This window comes from Triticum aestivum, chromosome 6D (assembly GCF_018294505.1).
Source record: "Triticum aestivum cultivar Chinese Spring chromosome 6D, IWGSC CS RefSeq v2.1, whole genome shotgun sequence".
Classification (NCBI taxonomy): Eukaryota; Viridiplantae; Streptophyta; class Magnoliopsida; order Poales; family Poaceae; genus Triticum; species Triticum aestivum.
In genome coordinates this window covers 287,082,352-287,092,185 of record NC_057811.1, presented here as the reverse complement: position 1 = coordinate 287,092,185, position 9,834 = coordinate 287,082,352, and positions in this window count along the sequence as shown.

The following is a 9,834-nucleotide window of genomic DNA, read 5'->3' as shown; positions in this document are numbered from 1 at the left end:
AAGGGAACAACGTATGTTGTTATGCGGTTTGACCGATAAAGATCTTCGTAGAATATGTTGGAGCCAATATGAGCATCCAGGTTCCGCTATTGGTTATTGACCGGAGATGTGTCTCGGTCATGTCTACATAGTTCTCGAACCCGTAGGGTCCGCATGCTTAACGTTCGATCACGATTTGTATTATGAGTTATGTGATTTGATGACCGAAGTTTGTTCAGAGCCCCGGATGAGATCACAGACATGACGAGGAGTCTCGAAATGGTTGAGAGGTAAAGATTCATATATAGCACGATGGTATTTGGACACCGGAAGTGTTCCGGGTGATACGGGGTCACCGGAAGGGGTTCCGGGCAACCCCCGGCAAAGATATGGGCTTAATGGGCCAAATAAGGGAACACACCAGCCCACAAGGGGCTGGTGCACCCCCTATAGGGCCAGCCACATGGGGAGAAAGGGAAAGGAGAGGAGGAAAAGGAAAGTATGAAGTATGACTCCTACTTCCTTCCCCTCCCCCCTCCATCCATTCCCCCTTGTCCAAATATGGTAAGGGGAGGGCCTAATTGGACTAGGGGCCCAAGTAGGATACCTCCAACTTGGGCGTGCCCTAGGCTGCCTCCCTCCCTCTCCCTCCTTTATATACGTGGGGAGGGCACCCCTAGAACACACATCAATTGTTCCTAGCCGTGTGCGGTGCCCCCCTCCACAGTTAACACCTCGGTCATATCGTCGTAGTGCTTAGGCGAAGCCCTGCGCAGGTAACTTCATCATCACCATCGCCACACCGTCATGTTGACGGAACTCTCCCTCGTCCTCAACTGGATCAAGAGCTCGAGGGATGTCATCGTGCTAAACGTGTGCTGAACACAGAGGTACCGTACGTTCGGTACTTGGATCGGTTGGATCATGAAGACGTTCGACTACATCAACCGTGTTACTAAACGCTTCCGCTTTCGGTCTACGAGGGTACATGGACACACTCTCCCGTCTCGTTGCTATGCATCTCCTAGATAGATCTTACGTGATCGTAGGATTTTTTTTTGAAATTACTGCGTTCCCCAACAACAACAGCAAACACCCGACCGCAGTCGTGCGATCAGGGTGATCCTCGGTGTCAAAAATGATAGGCGTGCTGGACCACTTCAGTGGCCTCTGGGCATCGAACGATGGCTCCGCCGCAGTGACCTCACGCGCCCACTGCTTCAGTTGGCGGTGAGAGGTGTGCAACGAGGCGCCGCCGTCGACGCACATGGCCTCCGTAGCTTTCTGGAACTCATGCTCGCCAGACTCGTCGTCCTCATCATGATCATGGTCTCCCTCCTTCTTGTCGCGGCCCCGAGCGGGCCTCTCTTGTTGATATCCTTGTCACGGCGACCTCCTCGACCGCAACGCTTCTTGCCGGACCCCTCAGCACCGTCCTGGCCCTTCTCCTTGTCACGCCTCTCATACTCGGCTTTCTGCTTCTCTACCAGCAGCTCAACCTGCCGGCAATTCTAGAGGTCATGGCCCTTGGTGCGATGGATCTTCCAGTACTGCTTGTTGGAGCCTCCTGGCTTGTCGGCAGCCGCCAAGGCCTGGCAGGCGGCGCACCCGACAACTTCCTTGCCGGGGTCGTCAACCTTGGCCTTCTTGGTGGCGCCTGGGTCGCCGGATCCCTCGACGGCAAGCACGGTTTTGCCCTTACGCTTCCTATATTGCAGCGTCGGCCCTTCTTTGCCGGGCAGACGGCGTCTTCGTCTATAGAGTCGGTTTCCGCACCGGCATCTTCGCCGGGGTACTTCCTTCCTTCTTCAGCCCGAGCACATCTATCGGCCAGAACATAAAGCTTGGCTACATCCTTGACCTTGTTCATCGCCAGCTCCTCACGCATCTTGTAGTTGCGCACATTCTGATGGAATGCACTAATGACAGCGGCGGGATGAACATCTGGGATGTTGTACTGCACACGGCTGAACCTTTGTATGTACTTGCGCAGGGTTTCGCCGTCCTTCTGGGGGATGACATGCAAATCACTTGCCTGGCCAGGAGCTTGGCGGCCTCCGGTAAAGGCACCAACAAACTCGTGGCACAGGTCCGACCAAGAAGAAAAGGAATCCACTGGCAGGTGCATCAACCATGACATGACGTTGGGCTTAAGCACCAACGGGAAATAGTTGGCAAGCTCCTTGTCGTCGCGAGCCCCGGCAGCTTGCATCGTGTCGGGTGGTAGGTGCGCCATATGCCAACGGGTGGCTTATCATGGTGGGTGCCAGTAAGACGTCGCCGGTGCCTGGAAACGGGATGAGGCGAAGACATGCACGCCGGCAAATCTTACCCAGGTTCGGGGCTCTCCGTGGAGATAACACCCCTAGTCCTGCTCTGCGGGGTCTCCGCATGATCACTAGATCAGAACGAGTAGCTACAAATGCTCCTTGAGCTGTTGGGTTCAAGGGAGAAGAAGAGCAAGGCTAGCTCTTGCTTCCCTCTCTCTTTGGTGTGTGTGTAACTCTAAGAAGTCAACCCTTTGCATGGGTGCCCCGGGGGGTTTATATAGGCCTACCCCCCGGGGGTACAATTGTAATCCGGCTGGGCGCGGGTCCCAGTCGTCAGTGTCTGTGCTCGCCGGCTTCTCCACTGGCCGTTGGGGCCCGCCGACTGGTGGGTCCCGTCGGCTGCCGGCCTCTTGGTCGACAGGCCGGCCCCACCGCCTAGGGGTCTTGTTGGCGGCTGCTTACTGTAGCTTCGCCCCTGATGACGAGGGCTTGGTCGAGGTAAGCGTGGCTACAGTGTGCCGCCTCGAGGGCTCTCACTGTAGCCTTACCTCGTCTTGTCTCCTTAATGTGGCACATGCTTCGAGGAAGGGGGTAGCCGGCTTCTGGGGGCCGGCTACGCCCTTGGCCGACTGGGGGAGGCCGGGCCGCCTTCGCGCCTCTCTCTGGCTAAAGGGGCCCGCCGCCCGTGGGCTGTACCGGCGCCTGTCGTGGATGACGCCGAGGCCAGCATGGCTACAGTGCCGGGCTGGACGGGAGATGGCTGACCCGTACGGCGTCCTGTGGCCATGCCTGCCTCGGGCTTCGGGGGTAGTGGGCTGCACTGTGGCCACACCCCGTCTTGTCACCGTTATGTGGGTGTAGTTCTGGTGGGTGCGGTCTCGGCCGGCTTTGCGGAGTCGGCGCACTTCATGGCTGGCTCTTGGAAGTCGGTCCTCTTGGCGCCGGCTTCCTGGAGTCGGCCATCTCGCAACTATCTTGGGGGAGGTTACCAAGGCCGGGTCGCCTTTGGAGAGTCGGCCCCTGGGGTAGTCGGCCAGGGGGAGCCGGCCCAATGCTTCGAACGCTTGAAGGCTCAAGTGGCCTGATAATTTTTGAAGAACCATGGGTAGTTGGTTAGGCTACCCGTGGCCATTTACTCCGACACATCGCGACAGTGTAGATGCTGAGGAACTCCGACGGGTGAGTCTTGCCGTTGTACTTTTCTCCGACCTCAAGCTTGAATGTGCGGTGGGTGGGCCACTGAAACTGCCGCAGCTCACGGGTAAAGGCTAGACAACCCACCTCGTAAGGTAGGTCACGGAACCCCCCGGCGCTGGGCGGTCCATAGTGGGCCCCGCACGCCTGTCTGACTGATGGCGCGCCTCCCGCCGGCGCTCGATAGTGGTTCGAGCGTCTCTCTGAGCTCGCTCCCGAAGAATTTGACGTTGGTTGCAGCGGGCTCGCGGGTCGGACGACACCGTGGAAACATTGTGGTGGGCGTCGGCCCGACGAGCCGGTGGCTGCTGTTGCGGGCGTGGGGGAGGAGAGTGCACCATGGTCGCAGCATCTCCGGTCCTTCCACGGCCGGCGTGCACCGGCTCGACAGAGCGCCGGCACGAGGGTTCCGCTGGTTGCAGCTCATCTTTATTGGCGAAGCTGATGAGGCTCCGAATGGTGGCACTCCACTCGTCGAGCTTCTCCGCAGTAGGAGGGAAGTCAAGGAGCAGTTGCACGCGCGCCAACGCTTCCGCTGGCGTGGATGGTGCCGAAGCTGCATGGACCGTGACGCGCTCCGACTTCTAACCACGTTAGAAGGAGCTGTATCACGGTCTCGCTGTCGCGCGTTTCTGCCAGCGTCTGGGCGCGCATGCTGGCTCGGTGCGTCTTGAGAGTGACGCAAAGGGCTCTTCCCGCGGTGGTGCCCGGGGGCACCGACGTCGCGGCGTTGCTCGTCACGCGCGACCTGGGAAGGCCGCGGCGCAGACGCCGGCTGGGGCATTCTAGAGGTTGCCGCGCCACCCGTGGGCAGCACGGCCCCGCCCCCGGACCCAGCGGCGTGTGGCTCATCGTCTTGGGCACGAACGACGCCGCTCGCCTGGCTCCGATGGCCAGAGTGTCGTGGGTGCTCGCGGGCCACGCCTCCGCCACCATCTGCGGCCGCCCCGTCGCCCGCCCGCGCTGGGACAGGTGGTTCGGCTCCAGACGAAGCGATCGCCCTCTTCTTGGGAGCCATGGCAATGAAGAAGTCGACGCGCTAACTCCTAGACCAGATTTTCACATCCTCAGCGCCCCCTATCTGGCGCACCAAAGATGTCGGGGGAAACGACACCTATGGGATCCCGGGGAATCCCTTCTACGGTTGGCGGGGCGTGGAGCTGTGCAAAGAGCGGGACTGAAAGATCAGCGCGAGGGGATTTTTACCCAGGTTCGGGCCGCAAACGATGCGTAATACCCTAGTCCTGCTTTTCTGTATATTTGGTGTTCTTGAGCTCTTGAACTAGCTATGGTGCATGCCTAGTCCAAAAAGTCTGAATCCTTCCTCGGTATGCCTCGGGCCTTCTTTTATATGTCAAAGGGGTCACCACAGTGGCACACAGGAGGTGGAAAGTATGTATAGTGTACAAGTCTATCGCCTGGGACCGTAGGACAAACACATTTAATGCGCTATCGACGTGCCCTCTTGCTTTATCAGGGACGGCAAAGAAGATTGTCCCGTCCATCGCCGTCTCGCCTTGCTTCGACGCGCGTCCAAGGTGACGAGGCATGCAGCACCACGCTGGCTGGTTGGCTGCTGAGTTGGTGCGGTGACAGGGTCTTCACGAAGATCTGCCTGCCACCACGCAGGTGCTTGGCTAGTTGGCCTAGAAGTTGTTGCACGCTGCCACGCAGACGCTGGCCTAGTTGGCGGGCTGATTGCCGCGTCGGCACGGGCGCGGGGCAGCGGAACGTTGGTGGGTGCGGTCCTAGCCTCGGCCCCGCAGAAGCCCCCGGCAAGGGTCTTGTCGGGGTCTCGCGGGCGTCCCCGGGAAGGATCTTGCCGGGGGTCCTCATCTGTCCCCGGCAAGGCTCTTGCCGGGGGTCTTCGCCTTCTGGTTTCTCTCCATATTCGCAGGCCTTTGTTCCTCACAAAGATCTGCATGCCACCACACAGGCGCCCCTGAGTCTTGGTCTCGACGTTGTCGATGGTGTCAGAACTCTCAGGCTCAAAGGTGGCGGCCTTTGCTGGTGTAGGGCAAGTTGCCCCGACAAGGCTCTTGTCGGGGCTATGTAGGTCGCCCTGGCAAGGCTCTTGCCGGGGGAAATCCATCTTGTCCGTTTGCTCTTCGCGCCTCTGGCTTGAGCACTGCCCTAGCAGTCTTGTATCTTCGCTTCCTCTGCCCCACCAAGCGTGGCCGCAGGTGTGGCTACAACTGCTCGTGCACAAGTAAAGGGGTACAGAAAGGCCCCTACTTTTGTACACCGACACTAGTAGAATACTTGGGCGCCAAGCCATGTAAACGGACTTGGGCACTGGTAACCCTAGCCCTCACCCATCTATATAAGGGGAGGGAGGGGCCTCCCAAGTTGGCATCTAATAGACCAACAAAGATTCAATCTCTTCCACCTCTCCATTAGACCTCAAACAGCTCCAAATCATATATACCTCATATGAGGCCACATCAATACAATCAGACATGCAAGATGTAGGGTATTACTCCACTATGGAGGCCTAGACCTGGGTAAATCCATGTCCTATGTGTATCCAATCTGATCCTCTATGCGCTCTGCCCCGTGAGGAACCCTATGCAAGGATCCGACGGATTTCCAATTTGTCAATGGGAAAATCCTCCGCTTCTCCAAGGACGACCTCACCATCCTCTCCACCTGCGAGATCAAAAGGTACAACCATGAGGCCGGGCTTGCAAAATTCATCATCCACGTAGGGAGGCAGATGAGGCGGGCCTGGCAAGAAGGGTTGGACCACAGTGGCTTTCTTGCCATGGCCAAGGAGGATGCACTCCATATCACCTGCTGCCTCCACCGACTCGCTGGTGGTCGACGGTCGTGGTGCATGTTGGACCAGGGTTGATGCTGCCTGGAGAATTGATGGATGGGGCGTGCATGGTGCCCAACTCAGAGAAGGCACTCTGGATAATTGTCCTCAAGTGTCGTACGGTGCTGCCCGTTCACGAGATTGTTCATGTAAACATCCTGAGGGATGCCAAATCCAACTTCCGAAGGTGCGGGTTGACTCAAATGGTATGTGTTGGTTTTAGCGGCGATGCATTAGCGCTAGTGCGTACTGGATTGGATGAAGTAGACCATGATCCCGTCGACGAGGGGCATGCTGGACAACGTTGAGGTGGTGGCCCCAGGAACATGGAAGGCATATCCGCGTGGTAGCTCCAACTATGGTGATCTGCGAGATGGCTACAACGGTGGTTGGATTGGAAGACCAGATTTATTCCAATCGTCCTTCTCCTCCATCGACCAAGATCAAGGGAGGTGCGGCATTCACCAGAAGCAGGGGACGGGGTGGAACTTGCATTCATTTTTTCTTTCCATTTTCTATAAGCCGATTTGTTCAACATTGATGTGTTGTTTCGCTTTGCTTTGCTAAATGATCAATAATATATGGCTATGTACATCCATAGACTAAGTATCTAGGTCAAAAGGTTGCGTCTCCGGCCTCTTGGAAACCTGGTTACTCACAGTTTGGGGTTAGTCTAATGGCGGTAAAGAAACATCTTTTCTGTTTTGAATCCTTCGCGACAAATGACGGGTCAAAAATTTGTTTCTAGGAGGACAATAGCCTAAGCAATGCCAGCCTCCGAGAATAGTATCCAGCTTTGTACCATATTGTTTGCGATAAGATGATACTCTTGCCTACGTCCTCAGTTCATCCCTGTCAGATATTTCTCCTAGGCAGGATTTGATCGGGCCTCGTCTTATGTCATGGCAAAATCTTTTATCTAAATTGGATTTGAATAACCTTACACAAGGACGAGATGTGTTTCACTGGAATCTCACTACATCTGGATCCTTCACAGTCAACTCTACGTACCATGCGATCACGCACTAAGAGATCTAAGTGGAGGATAACAAGAAAATTTGGAAGTCGAAGATTCCACTAAAAATTAAAAATCTTTATGTGGTATCTTCAGAGGGGAGTTGTGCTTACCAAAGAGGATCTCGCCTGTCGCAACTTGCAAGAAAGTAAGGAGTGTAGTTTTGTACTCACGTCGAGACAATCAAAAACTTTTTTTCCGGTGCAAGCTTGCGTGTTCTACATAGCCAATCATCCAAATAGAGTCTAATTTATGTCCGCCCACAAGTCCTGCCAATATTTTGGTCATTGGTTGGACGGCATTCCAAATAAGTTTAGAACATTATTAAGGGTGGGAGTGTATGCCTTATTATGGTCACTTTGGCTATGTAGAACTAATTTGGTTTTTAATAAAATAAACTCTTATCCTTTGCAGGTTATTTTTCGTTGTACGCACTCGCTTCCTATGTGGTCCACACTACATCGAACGGAATGCCAACCGTTGTTCAAGGCAGTGTGTACGCGGTTGAAGCAGGTGGCCAAGGACGTTTTTACCCAACATGGGTGGCATTATAATCTCTAGATCGGTTCATCACCTTCTTCAACATGGGATCCTACATGACTCTACTGTTGCAGATATTTCAGTTTCTCGTTTTTTTTGTAAAACTTTTGGTGTTTGACTATGTGCATCTTGATTATGCAGAGCCCGGGAGTTACTCATCATGATTTGTACTACATTTTGAGTTAATAAAAGTGTCATTTATCAAAAAGTGTACATCCATTGACGCAGAGGCCGGAGGTGTTACCCTCCTTTTCGAGAAAGAAGCATCACCCTATCAGCGATTTTAAGTTATCAATAAGGTTTATCGTAGTAAGGGGTTGTAGTCATAAGAAAGAAGTCACATGCTAGTGGATTTTTTTAAATATCATTATTTTTTATGGAATCCTGAAACTATGGTCCTCAACTTGGAAAATTCAGAAGTATGACCCCGTCCGTCGCACTACACTTTGGTCACGCTCGGGCCGAAGAGTCAGCAAAATGCGCCCAGGCCGAGAGTCAATCATTTGTCGAGCCCGGGCTGAGGAGCCACTCTTTGGTTTCATCGGGGCAGAAGAGCCACTCTTCGAGGGTGCCACTGCAAATTACTAATAGCAATAAAAACAACATTGGAAGGATGAGCCTATGGAATAACCAAATGGAATCTAAAATATCAATTACCCTAATGTGGTCTCATATTACTTTTGTAGAAAAATTATTTTTGGATTTGGTCGCACCTAAACCGAAGAGTGGTCTTCGGCCCACGAGGACCGACATGCAACTTCGGTTACCACATTACGCGAAGAATTAGGGCAATTCCAACAGGATGACGCAAGCGGACACAACTCCAACGGGCCAACATGATCCTTGAGGGTGATGAAGAGGCCGGGGAGGGAGGTCGAACTCGGTGGAATGGGTGGGGAACTGACCTGTGTGCAATCGACGGGCGGGACAGGGGAGGACGCCGCGGGCGTCCACGCGGATGCAAAAACAACCCAAATTTGTGCTAGAAATGGGTCAAAGTAGACATCAAAACTAATATTGGTCCATTTGCATCACCAGAGGTGTGTCCGAATCAAATTTGTGTTAGAAATGGGTCAAAGCGGACAGCAAAAAACATTGGTCCATTTGCATCGCCGTGGGCGTCCATGACGTGTCCGCGTGGACGCAAACCAACCCAAATTTATGCTAGAAATGGGTCAAAACGGACAGTAGATGTCCGTTTGCATCGCAGCGGGCGTCCGTGCAGACTGAGGCCTGGCCAAATTTTGTGTTGGAAATGGGTCAAAACGGGCAGCAAGACGGACATTAGTCCGTTTGCATCACCTTGTTTGGCCGTGATTTCTGTCCGCGCGGACGAAAATGAATACGGAAAGACGAAATGTGTCGGTCAGTTGAAGTTGCCTTTATCTTTATTCTTGCCTTGATCAAAAAATGGCTCTTCTATTCCGATGAAACCAAAGAGTGACTCCTCGGCCCGCCTCGGCCAAAGACTAACTGGCCTCGGCGCGACCAAAGGGTGACTCTTCGGCCCGGGCGCGACGGAAGAGTGACTGTTCGGCTCAGGTGCGACCGACGGGGTCATACTTTTGAAAGTTCTCAGTTCGGGATCATAGTTTCCGGATTTCGTACAAAAATGATAAATTATTTTTAAAAAAATCACATGCGAGTACTGCTAGAATCGCACCTGGACTGTGTACAGGTACACACGCGTGCAGGCAACATACACACGTACTGCGTGACAACATTGGGAGGCCGCCCGACAGAACCGGCCTGCCAGGCCGTCATAGCGAGACGTACCGCTACAGCGAGCGAGGGAGAGGCAGTCAGCTCAGCTGGGTCAAACCTAACGGATCCGACGACGTGATCGCGGTGCGCGCCGGGTACAGGACAGGGCCAAGACAGGACTGGACTGGAACGCGACGCGACGCGCCTCCACGCACACTGTAGCGGCAACGTGCCCCGTACCGCGTGGCCGTGCATGCACGCGCTCGCGGCCTGTGTCCGTGCGGCTACGACTAGACGGGATGTCGGTGGCGTTC